Below are 13,099 nucleotides of genomic sequence, written 5' to 3'. Positions count from 1 at the left end.
ATCTGTCACATATTGTTCTTTCCATCTTTCTGTCATCCCTTCCTGTTGGAAAAATATTTATCCAACTTGTTGATTCATGCAGTTATGAAAGGTAAACAGCAGCATTTGAAACAGGGCACATGGGGTTTCTTCTCTCATCCAGAAAGTCTTTTATGGACAGCAGGGTAGGAATCAAAGTATGAGAAACACGATTCAAAATAGAGTCTCCCAGATTTCTTGACATCTTCAAAACCAGAGCAAAGACTAAGGCATTAGACATTTGGCTGTTTTCTTGTTATATCAGCATACAGCAGGAGTCAAGGTGCATATTAGCAGAATTTTGATACTTGCTTCAATACCGATATAAAATAGGACAGAAAAAAAATCAGAAAAACAAAGACTAAGGACATATGCAGAAAGAGAGACTCACTAAACTGTTTTAGAGACAATGCTAAAAAGGGTTGTTGTCCCAAAGCTCCAGCAAGTGGGTGAGCTACGGGCCTCCCAACGAAGCGCTGCATTGGAGCTGTCTGAGAGTATAAACATGCCTGAAATGGTGCTGGTATCTAAAGAGGACACAGCAGCTTCAGGTTATCTTCTCCCCACTTACACCCAGGTGGGTATTTTCCACTGAGGTTGACACCTGTTCCTTAGGGGAGGTTGAGGTTCAGGGCCTTCTCAGCCCAAAACAAGTGTGCACCTTACAAGATCCAGGAAAGTACCATAAGCACTGGGGTAAAAGTAAGTTCTGGGGAACGGATTTCTCCTTCTACTGCTGAACAGCTGCAGAATTCTGAAGAATTCTGTGGGTAATGCAAACCAAACCCATGGGGTCAAAAATGAGAGTGCATAAGAAGGAGCACAACTGTAAAATAATGACATAGATTGTCTGTGCATTTATATTAAACATTCATTAGAATAAAAGAATAGAAATAACCCAGAGAACAAATCCCAGTTCTTTTCCTGTCAGGATGACAAGTTCTTATCACTGCTGATGCTTATTTTGGAATTTGACAAACCAAAAAATCCACGTTCTTTGACATGGAAAAATTCAAGTGAGAATTTACAGAAAACTTTAATGGTCATAAAATGTGTAGTCTCTCAAATCTGGCTGACAAAATCACTTCAGCTGACAGCTTCCATTGGTCTGGATGTAACAGGTTTAGAAAGAGATAGAAGGCAAATGATAGGCTCTCTACAAGTCAAAACCACCCAGCTCATTTCTGTGGCAAGTAGTAGTCACTTTCTGCCAGGCAGAGCCCAGGATAGAAGGCCTGATGCACTTGAAAGAGGCTTCCGTGAGAAGTCTGTGAGATGAACACACTGAATTGCCAGAAATACTTTGCAGGGATGTGTAATTAAACTTGTCAACTTTTATCCTTGGTTCCTTGCTATCCTATCCAGTGTTTAAGAATTTATGTTTTGGACCTGGCACATAGTTTTGGAGGACTATTCTACGCCCTCCCTGGATATCTTTTTATATTTTTCTTGGGATATATAATCCTAAATTTCTCCTTTCGCTAAGATAAATTGTATGTCACTTTTACCCTCTTCTCCTCCACTTTTACTTTAAAAACCATTTACTGGTAGCTCACCCTTGTTGCTCAGGAGCTGGTGGGACCAGAGCACAAAGCAGTGGGATGAGGCAGCGAGGCAGACCAGAGTCCCCTCTCCACCTCCTTCTCTGCTCAGTAGTGGAAAAAAAGGTTGTAACTGGCTTTGTGGCAATCGTTCGCTGTCACCATCAGATTTAGAGCTGCTGTTGCAAACGGCCAAATGCATTCCGGGTGCAGCTCTGCTGGAAGTGGCACTTCGCCGCACTGAGTGAATGCTGATGGATGTTCTTTAATTAAAGTGCTATAATAAAAAATACAGAACATCTGTGCCAAAGTGCTAAGTAATCTGTCTAAACAGATATCTAATTTTAAGCTCAGTCCTTTTACGGAACTATTATATAAAATTTTCAAATAGGAAATAGAGTCCTGCTTTTCATATGTGCATTGTATTTCTCTTTACTCAATGCAAATCTTCTCAGCTGGCATTTGGCTTTATTTGAAGTTAAGTGAGCTCTTCTCCTCCTTTGGGCTTCCAGTTAAATGTCTCTGCTGGTAAAAGACTAAAGAAATTTTTCTTTTATTGTGATTTAACATCCTAGTATTTATTGCATCTAAACTACCGGAAACAAATTTACATGCAGACATGAACTTTTATGATAAATTCAGTTTGCAGAAAACATTTGGGATTGCTTGTGTTACAAGTAATCTTTCTGAAAAGGAGACCTTTACTTGAACATACTGACCTTGTTAACCAGTCCCGCAGTGCACTGCTGCTCTCTCTTTTTAGTAGGGAGCCTGTGGGCTCCTGCACAGCCTGACCGCTGACCTTGAGTACGCCAAATTGCAATGTAATCCTGAGACAGCAGCCTGAGCAACTCTAACAGGTATCTTCTGCAAAAGACAGAGCAAGGTCTGATCCAAAAAGAAATTAGGCACACACACAAAAAAAAAAAAAAATTATTTCCAGGCATTATCGAGCTGAAACTCACCAGCCAGATTCATGGCATGCTTTGGCTGGCATCCTTTTGCTCTGTTTTCTTTGTACCCATGTCTTCAGAAAGGAAGTTATAGGATGGTATTTTCCTGCAACTAACACATTCCCAGTGATTACCAGTCAGCAGAAATTCAACTATGCCTTCCACACATGGACACAAGCTTTTTCTCTTTACCTTTATCAACTCATCTTGGGGCAAAACCCCAGCTCTGGTGAACTTCTGTGGAAAGGTCGGAGCTCTGGGAATGGCTGGTGGCTCTTCATGCCCAAGGGAGAAGGAGTGCCCAGGGCCGCAAGGAGCTCTGGGTACGATTTCAGTACAGGGTTTCTGCGATAAAGCCCCCTGCTGAACATTGCTTTGGTTAAGGTTTGACACATTCTACCGCAGTTTTCCAGAAACATGGAGAAATAAATACATGTTTTGATTGTGCTTCCTCATGGCCGAAGCTTATATGGCTGAAGCTTACTCAGCTAAAGCTTGTCACTCACTGACCTACAGGGAGAACAACATGAAAAACAGTAATAAAAAAAAAAAAAAGAAAAAAAAAAGAAAGAAAGGAAAAACACATGCAAAGGAAACAAGGAAAGGGGGACGTGATCTAAGCAGGGAAGTGTTAACCTTATTTGCAAACCAAAACTATAATGTGAGGCAGTGGTGCCAAAATACATTCGCCTGCCAGTTTTTCTGTGAGACGGGTAGCTTTTTCCACAGGAAAGTGGAAATGACCCTGAAACTCACCCCAAGGCAGTGGCTGCTGGAGCTGTAATCTGTGCAGAAAGAAAAAAAAAAAAAAAAAAGAAAAAAGAAAAGAAAAGGGAAAAAAAATAAAGCTGGTTATGTTCTGCAGGAAAAGTGATTTGGGGAGGGAAGGAGGAGGGGCCTGAAAAAGAGATGTAGCTTATGTGCAGTGGAAAGTTCAGAAAACGCTCCGTTTCCAGAAAGAAAAGAAATGGTGCGCAGGGATGACCACGGGGCGGGGACAGAAGAGCCTCAGGGAGCAGGGGCAGAGCATACGTAGATCAGGAGGGCAAAGAAACACAGATGTGGGGAAGGAGAGAAATGAGGGCAGTGGTGAGTGAATCACTGGGAGAAGTGGGGGGTGGGAGAGACTGGTGGGACCAGGAAATGCAGGCGGGACTGGAAGCCTGGAGGGATTTGTGCTCTCCTTTCCCTATGGGCTGAGAGATCCTCGGTGCTCTGTACAGGCCATCTTCTTCTAGACCACAGCTAGTGTACATTTTAATTACGTCAAGCACATTCTCCCCCTGCCTGAAAACTTTTCCCAGGTTGGATTTTTAATTTCTCTTCTTTTGGCAGAGCCCTGATCAGAATAATTCTTCGGGCATTCCGGCCTGTGGGCTGTGTGTCTCTCAGTCCTGAGCAAGTCCAGCAGGGCCGTGCTGCCAGCAGGGCCGGGACCAAGCAGCTGTGCTGTATTTGCAGTCTGCAAGCAGGGGGTGAAGTTACTGCAGAGGCACCAGCTCGATCAGGCAGTCCTTGCCTTTAACAAAGTCTGAGGTTTGCTTTCTTTAATAAAATCTTCCAAGCTTTTTTAGTTGAGAGATACAGAATTACATCTTGCCTCTGGCTGTCCGTCAGGTAGGCCCTTATCACCCCTGGGAAGATGTTACTGAGGCATTCAGCAAAAAGTAGTGCATCCATCCTAATTCTTTTCTCCTGCGAATGCTCCTGTTGCCTCAACACGTTCATCAGTGATGCCCTCCATTTAGTCACGCTTTGTGGCTCACCCCGTAATATGTAAAAGAAACCTCTCCGAGAAGATAGCTGCTGCTCCAAGGAAACACCAGCTGAGTCCTTACAGCTTTCTGCATGTGGTGGCAATAGAAAGGGGGAGCCAGGGCAGGGGCAGAGCAGATGACCAGGCAGGATGGAAGGACACAACCTCACCACCAGCTGGGTGTTGTGTCCTGGAGGACACCTGGTGTCCTGGCTGGGCTGGGAAAGCCCTGGCACATGAGATCAGAGTGCAAGAGTTGCCTTTTATTTATATTTGCAGTAGCAAATGCACAGGGCAGCAAGGAGCAAGCGTTGCTGCCCGAACGTTTTCTGGAAGGCGAATGGCTTGATGGAGCGAGAGAAGGGGAGATGAGCTAAAAAAGCTGCCACTGAGTTTTATTGTGTCATTGACCCTGCCAGCCTGCGGGGGCAAGGAACCTCATGTATTTTGTTACAGCTCTATACAAAGCAGCTGGAGCTTTCCACCGCACTCCCAATTGATCCAAGCATAGATGCAGACCTGGTTCCTTGGGCTGTGGAGTCACAAACATCTGCGTAAACTGGCAGCTACCTCTTTCCTTCCATATCTGTTACTTAATGGTGTGTGCTTATGGGGCCTCTAGGTTTGAACAGCTCTTAAATCTTTGTGCATGTCCATCATTTGGTCTTTAAGCTTTGTCAGCCTTTGTCACTTGAAGGGTAATACCTTTCTTATCGTGCATTTATGGTAATTGCATGCAATTCCAGCAAATACAGTTCTGCTTTTTCTGTGTTCTCCATAGACATTCACAGAGCCTTCTTCAAATCTACCTCAAGATTTACCTCTTCTGTGACTCCCTGCTGCCTGCTTACAGCTTGATTGCTAGTGAACTGAGACTGGCCCTTGTTCTATGTAAGGACCAAAGCAAGGGAAGACATATCACATGCCTTACCAATATATTCCATTAGTGTTTTGCAACCTAGTTTACATAATTCTCAGAACAGTAAGCTTTCTGGAACAAGGGTTTTCTTTTCTTCCTTGTTTGTGTAGTTTCTAACGCAATGGAGTCCTAATCCTTGACATGTGCTGCATTACAGACCAACAAATTATTGTACCTTCTTTTGGTAGTGAAGAGATAAACCAGAAAGGAAGGAGATTAAGCTTTATTTCTAAGGGTAGTACAAAGGAAATGACTCAGATGAACATTTTGTGGTCTAGTGCATCTGAGTTTGCAGGTAGTATAAATGATCTCTTATAGGCTTCGTCTTAACGTACACAGTGCAGGACCAGCATCCAAGAAAAAGAAAGCATAGGCTTAGGTTAAGAAATGGCCAGCATAAAGAAAGAAAAGATCCTTATCACAGCAAGAATACTCTTCAGAGCACTGCAAAGATTTTTGCTTGGATCTTTGCTGTTTCTAACCTACACAAATGGATCCAGACAAAGGTACAGACATGAACTGGTTAAAATATTAAGACTGAAGTGTTTTGAGAGCAGAATAAGCTATGTGTGTATTAGCTGGAGAGAAGATATCTGGAACAAATGGATTTTCAGAAAATCTTTTCCGAGAGTGTGATGTAATGGAGTAGCGGGGAGGAGGTAATACGTTATTTAATCAGACTGTCTTTGTCTCCTCTATTATTTGTTTCCTTTCCTCCCACTTATATGTCTTTGAAACGAATGCAGGAATTAACTAGAACAATGTGGGGAAGAAGTGACACTCATGGAAAAACAAGTGCTGGTCATATTTGCATAAACGTGTGGGCACAAAGGTTTATGCACAAATGTGTGTTGACCAGTTTGTAATATCTCTGCTTTTCCTCTTGGCTATTAAGAACTTATGATTTAAGCAGTGAAAAAACAAATGACTAGTTATATCCAATTCTGCTGCCTTTTTTTGTAAGTGGAGGCGATTCACCATGTGGTTTGTGTTTAGCAGGAATGCAGCATGTACTTCTGTAGCTCAAAGACTTTCCTGTTAGCTAAAAGCCATGTTTGTATAATTGACAAGTCATAACGCGTTCATTTTTTATTCTTTCTGGGTCCTGAGGATGTTTAATCAACGGTGTAGTCTGAACAAGTCCAGGAAATTAGTGTTCTTAATTAATAACTACTTCTGTTGAAAAGATTGAGATGTCTCAAGTCAACATGAGTAGAAGACCAGGTTATATACCTGGATTCCTTTCATTCTACTTCAAGATGTAAATACTATTTTTTATTTAAAATGGTAGAAATAATAAACACTTTCCAGCTTCTACGGTGAATATATCCCATCATTACATTGATAATGTATAACCTTCTCAGTTTGCATTTGTTTTTGTTTGCAAACTATTCACAGAGTGTCTTTAAGACTTAGGTATGTTTGTTTGAGGACACACAGCATGTATGTCACCCCAAGGACATCGCATAAGGCTTCTTCCCCTACTTTGACCATTTGTTCCTCAGTGTTGGTAACATGGGATTTTTCAAGTTCTGCCAGATGGGATCGCTTCTGGTCCCTGGTAAGGTGAAATTTAATAAGGGAAAGGGAGTCTGAGTGACAGTAAAGGTAGCTGAGTAAGCAAGATGAACCCAAATATATTTTCAAAGTTAGGCTGCCCAAATATCTCAGTTACCAAACTTTGTGCATCTCCATTTCACCACCAGTCATGTGTGGTTCTACAAACAATTTGACTTCCTTGTGCAGAGATTTTAGAAAGTAAATATGGTTATGAGTGAGCAAATTTAGAGAAACTGAATGTGATAATTGATGTAGCAGTTAAAAAGACCTTAAAAATCATCTTAAATGTGTTTATTTTCCTGGCTGTAACACTCATACTGCACTTGCTGCTAACAATACCTTCATTTTTTTTTATAAAAAGTACACCTGAGTAGTCGATACTAAACCATGTTCTTGATGTTACATTTCTTCATCATCCAGCCCGTCCTGTCATCATCCTGCAGTGATTTCTATCAGTCCCATCCACTGGGTACACACTGTCCATTTGCCTTGTGATTACAACTGGCCAAGTGCCTGCCTGTTGTCTTGCATAACACAGCTTCTACTTGCTCCAGCCATCTATGTACACCACAATACAAATAATTACAGCTACACTGCTCTACTATGTGTGATTTGCTTGAAAATGAAAATTGTCATAGATCTGTGACTTTCAAATGAGTTCTGAGTGTCTGCACCATGTAGCAATTTATAGCAACTGAGTATCTGCCCTTGATACTGGAAACAAGTCTTTTGTTAGGAAGCAAATTGAGGATCCTTCTATATTGAGTATGCGTGTTTGTATTTTTCTATTGTGCTCATGCATGCAGTGATTACAAGAATATTGCTTTATGCATTCAAAAGGTGATACCAGGCACCAATTCTAGGAGTAGGAATTTGTCTGCCACAGGGACATCTTGATAACTGAACACCATTGGCACGGGCAGAACTGGTGTTTGCTCATGAGAACAGATTCCTGAGGTATGTGAGAAGGCTGTGCTCCTCCTGCTTAGGCTGCAAAACTGGGAAAGGCAGCTTGGCAGTGGAGCTGCTCCGTGAGGATGAGGGTGCATGTAGGCAGCCCTGCACAGCAGGAATGCCCACTCCTCCTCTCTGACAGCAGCAAAAACAGCAAACCTTGTACCTTCACTGGCTTTCCAGGATGGTTCTGCCCTTTCCCACGGTGAAAGCCTTGGCTTTCCATCGATGGAGTAGCAAAATTCAATGTTACTAATGCATCTGAGAATCCTTAAGTTTTCTCTGTAAAGTACAACTACACACTTCATTACTAAAATCTCTTTTCTCCTCCTTCACCTTCTCCAGCACAGAGCAATTATTGCTGATGACCTCACAAGGTTTCCTGTGTGGCTTCATTTGCCTGGAAAGAAGCATTTTAGGGATTTCAGAACTGCAACATGTCCAGATTTTATCCAGCATTAGAAATACTAAAAAAATCCTAAAGATTATGATCTTTAAGGATGAAAAACAGTGTTTTTTAATTTAAAAAATTTGGCTTTTGATGAGTATTAGCAACTCGGTGGATGACCCCTTGAACTGTATAATGTAACAAGTATAAAAGCTAACACTGGATTTGATCTGAAAATAAGAATTAACCTACAGCAGATTAGATCATGATAATTATGTTGGCTCATTTGACATGTTTGTTCAGTTTACCCTTTTATCAAGATTGTTGGATTGTATATGTCATAGGCTGGTGACGAGTGGTGTCCCTCAGGGGTCCGTGTTGGGACCAGTGCTGTTTAATATCTTTATCAATGTCATAGACAGTGGGATCAAGTGCACCCTCAGCAAGTTTGCAGATGACACCAAGCTGAGTGGTGCATTTGGCACACCAGAAGGAAGGGATGCTATCCAAAGGGACCTGGGCAAGCTTGAGAAGTGAGCCAATGTGAACCTAATGAGGTTCAACAGGGCCAAGTGCAAGGTGCTGCACCTGGGTCAGGGCAATCCCAGACATCAGTACAGACTGGGAGAAGAACTCATTGAGGGCAGCCCTGCAGAGAAGGATTTGGCGGTGTTGGTGGATGGAAAACTTGATGCAAGCCAGCAGTGTGCGCTTGCAGCACAGAAGGCCAACTGCATCCTGGGCTGCATCACCAGAGGCATGGCCAGCAGGTTGAGGGAGGTGATTGTCCTCCTCTGCTCTGCCCTTGTGAGTCCCCACCTGGAGAACTGCATCCAGGTCTGAGGTCTCCAGCACAGGAAGGATGTGGATCTGTTAAGGCAAGTCCAGAGAAGGCCAGGAAGATGCTCAGAGGGCTGGAGCATCTCTCCTATGAAGAAAGACCGAGAGAGCTGGGGATGTTCAGCCTGGTGAAGAGAAGGGTCCAGGCAGACCTCATTGCAGCCTTTCAGTATTTAAAGGGGGCTTATAAAAAAAAAAAAAAAAAGATGGAGAGTGACTTTTTACTCAGGCAGAAAGTGATAGGACAAGGGGAAATAGTTTTAAACTAAAATAGGGGAGAGTTAGATCAGATGGTAGGTGGAAATTCTTCACTCAGAGGGTGGTGAGGCACTGGAACGGGTTGCCCAGGGAAGTTGTGGATGCCCCATCCCTGGAGGTGTTCGAGTCCAGGTTGGATAAGGCCCTGGGCAACCTGATCCAGTGGGTGGCATCCCTGCCTGTAGCAGGGGGCGTGGAACTAGATGATCTTGAAGGTCCCTTCTAACCCAAGCATATAGAACCTTGATTCTATGATTCTATATGCAATCAACTTTTCTCTTACCTGTTAAGGCTAGTGGAAAAGAAAGGCAATTAACATCTACCTTGTTAATGACTGCACGATTCTGGCCTGTTATTAATAGAAGATAAAATCCAAATTCTAGATCTGGAGACAGAGAGAGACTCCCTCAAAGCTCCCTCCTTGCTGAGAGCAAACTCAGGGATTAAACTGCTTTCTAATTCTGTCTCAAAGACCAACTGCACAAAGTAAATGTACTCATCTCCAACACTTTGTGCTCTAGAGAACATATGCAACAATTCACAATAAGTTTTTAAACTTTCAAATTCTCCTCTTAAAGTAGATAAATGACCTTTTTATCAGTGACCAAAAAAAAAAAAAGAAAAAGGGCCATAGAATACTAATGTGATAATATTTTACATGTGGTTTTGGAAAACATTTGCACAACTGAATGATTAAAAGCTACATAGATGCTTCAGATGGTCCTGTAAAAGTGTATGCAAACAACTTTCCATAATTAATGGAGGGCTTAAACATTTGAATTAATGTAATATGTTTTTTTGCAAGGTTCGGAGTGTGACTGAAGTAGAAATCTGGCTTTACCATGACTCTCCTTCATCCTTTTCAGACTTCCATGGAAAGAATTTTGCTGTCTCTATTTAGAAGGTAATGACAAATTCCTCCTGATCTTACGGAAGCAAGGTTTCACTCAGCACTCGCTATACGGCTGCTGCTGGCAGCACTGTGTCACCCAGCCAGGGTGTGGAAAGGACAGCCCAGTGCCTTGGGATCCTTCAGTTTACTACAATCAGTGCTGCATCTCATCTTCTTCATGGTTTTGCAGCCTAAGAAGAAATAGTTACTTGACTTCTGTTAGGTGTATTTTGAATGCAATTACCTTTTGTTGCTCAGCCAGTCAGGCCTAAAAAAATTCAGAATGACAGAGCATGGCATAGAGTATAGTTATTTTCCATGGCAGTTGTAAATATTTGCTCTCTACTGTAACTTCTCTTTAAATTTACAGTTTTGAAGGACTTATCCAAACATATCTGGGATTTGTTAACTGCGAAAGGGGGAGAGTGAGAGGATACGAGAAGCTATAAATAACACGATACAAGTCCTGAGTGGTGTGATCACACAGCTAAAAACTTTTGGCCACACAACTTCTTCTATTTTTCTGTATACTGTAGTTCAGCACATCGTACCTGTATCCTACAACATGGAAGCAATTAAGCTCTGGAAGTGACGAGCTGTGGTAGTCCTGAGGGAAGCTAACACACGAAATGGCACCCATTCCCCTGGGGGGACCTCAACCACAGAATGTGGCACAGCCTAGTGGCTCTCCCTGAAGGAGCAGGAGGATGAGAGCAGCAATGAGAAATTTGGGAGAGCGGCTGCAGAGCCTCAGCATGCAGCTGATGAGACCTTGGCAGATTTGGTCTGTTTTGTTTGGAGGGCTGAGGAAGGCGGATGGGAGCTGGGAGGACCAGACACACACAGGACATAGCTGGAATGCCATGCACATGTTTCAGGGCTGTGTTCTTCCCCCTGCTAAATGAAGGTTTAGAGAAGAGCCTGGAAAACTCTAAAACTTTAATCAGTCGTTCACTGTGAGATTTCTGGATGTCCTTCATTTTAGCATGACAGAGAAACAACTAAGGGCTGACTTGTTTCTGGACTATGATTAGAAATTGACAAATGAGTGGTTTTCAGTGCGGCAGATGCAGATGTGACTGGTAGCCTGTAGCTCATGCTCGACAAAATTCAGATGCGTAGTTTGCTTTATCATTTCTTTGTTGTAGCTTCAACAGTGAGGGAAAACAAACAAATGTTGTGGACCCTGAAAAGAGTTCAGTGGAGGGCCACTAAGATGATCAAAGGACTGGAGCACCCCTACCATGAGAAGAGCTGTGAGAGCTGGGACTGCTCAGCCTGGAGAAGAGGAGACTCAGGGGGGATCTTTTCAATGTGTCTAAATACCTGAAAGGAGGGTGCAGGGAGGACAGAGCCAGGCTGTGTGCAGTGGTGCCCAGTGCCAGGACAGGAGGCCCTGGGCACAAACTGGCCCCCAGGAGGCTCCCCCTGAGCACCAGGAGCCCTTCTGTGCTGTGTGGGTGACGGAGCCCTGGCACAGGCTGCCCAGAGGCTGTGGGGTCTCCTCCTTGGAGCCCTTCAGAAGCCGCCTGGACGTGGTGCTGGGCACCCTGCTCTGGGTGTCCCTGCTTGAGCAGGGTGGCACCGGGTGGCACCGGGTGGCCTCCAGAGGTCCCCGCCAGCCTCAGCCATCCTGGGATATTGTGGTTCTCTACCACATTTAAGATTTTTTTTTTTAATAAATCTAAACCATTTTAATAGATCTACCAGTTTTTAAGTGGCCATTTATTCAAGAGTATTCTATAGTCTTGTCCATAGGAAAGGATAAAAAAAATAAAATTAAAAAAAAAAAAAAGGATTGTTACAGTGGTTCGAGTCCTTTAATCTGGAAGGTTTTGTCACTACTTAACACTCAAATGCAGAATTAATATGTATCAAACAAGAGTATAATTTCCCACAGTAACACTCCTAGTCTTGTGGGAAGGAGGACATACAGAAAAAAAGACAAACAAATACCATGTGAACTAAAAATAGGATGTGCATAATGATTTTCAACTGGTAGAGAAGGGGGTTGATGAATTCCCACAGAACTGGGAAATAGCATGCATTACCCATTCTCACGAGGTCACTAGCCATGGGGTGTTTCATCCTCCCTCCCTTCTGAAATCCACCCAAGGAAACAAAGCAGAGAAAAGAAAAAAAAAGAAAAAGAAAAAGAAAAAGAAAAAGAAAAAGAAAAAGAAAAAGAAAAAGAAAAAGAAAAAGAAAAAGAAAAAAGAAAAAGAAAAAGAAAAAGAAAAAGAAAAAGAAAAAGAAAAAGAAAAAGAAAAAGAAAAAGAAAAAGAAAAAGAAAAAGAAAAAGAAAAAGAAAGAAAGAAAAAGAAAGAAAGAAAGAAAGAAAGAAAGAAAGAAAGAAAGCCAGAAAATATTCAGTGCTGCTTTGTAAGATTTGAAGTAATTTCAAGTTCTTGAACAATCTTCTACCCAGCCAATCCTTTCCTTTTTTATTACTAGGAGGTGCAAATCTCAGTCCAAAATGACGACCTATAGTCAAGTTAACCTTTGCTCTGGTGGCTTTAAAACCCTTATGGTACCTCTGCTCTGGTTCCAAAACTTGTTTGTACCTCACTCCATGACCTTAAATTTAGTCTCTCATGCTTGTGTAGCTGGTTCATTTACATTTTGCTGTGGCATAGCCTACCTGTCAATTAACAATTCCTTCTTGAAATCTTAAAGCCTGTATAAATCTTTCTGTGGGGGCTTTACTGTGTGCTACCACAGTGCCTAATCTCCATTCACACCAGGATACTGTTGTGTAGCAACAGTGCAGGAGCACAGGGAGAAACAGTCCCTTCCAACATATTAGCTGCTGAAGTAGCAAGGTGTTTTCCTTTCATCTGACAAATGCTGAATTATGGCACAGAAACATGAAGTGAATTGGAAAATACAAGAATTGAGTCTGGGATTTCTAATTGTAAACCCTAGTCCTTAATCACATGGCAATCCAGCTTTGGTTGTTCTTTGCTTGACAGAAAGCATTTTCTTTAGTATTTCCTTTTTAATTTTTTTTAAGCAGATAT

The 13,099-nt window shown here is 42.4% G+C and overlaps 1 long non-coding RNA gene across 1 annotated transcript; it reads left to right on the top strand.

Annotated features, from left to right (window-relative positions):
* Window positions 1-3,532: 3,532 nt before the first annotated feature.
* On the top strand, window positions 3,533-11,724 carry LOC126913198 (uncharacterized). Its single transcript, XR_007707890.1, has 3 exons — window positions 3,533-3,601; window positions 9,993-10,091; window positions 11,228-11,724. It is a non-coding gene; the product is annotated as an uncharacterized LOC126913198 (long non-coding RNA).
* Window positions 11,725-13,099: the final 1,375 nt, after the last annotated feature.

Source organism: Cygnus atratus, chromosome 2, assembly GCF_013377495.2.
Source record: "Cygnus atratus isolate AKBS03 ecotype Queensland, Australia chromosome 2, CAtr_DNAZoo_HiC_assembly, whole genome shotgun sequence".
NCBI classification, from domain to species: domain Eukaryota; kingdom Metazoa; phylum Chordata; class Aves; order Anseriformes; family Anatidae; genus Cygnus; species Cygnus atratus.
The sequence above is the reverse complement of the archived record's forward strand: the minus strand, read 5'-3'. Positions and strand labels throughout refer to the sequence as shown.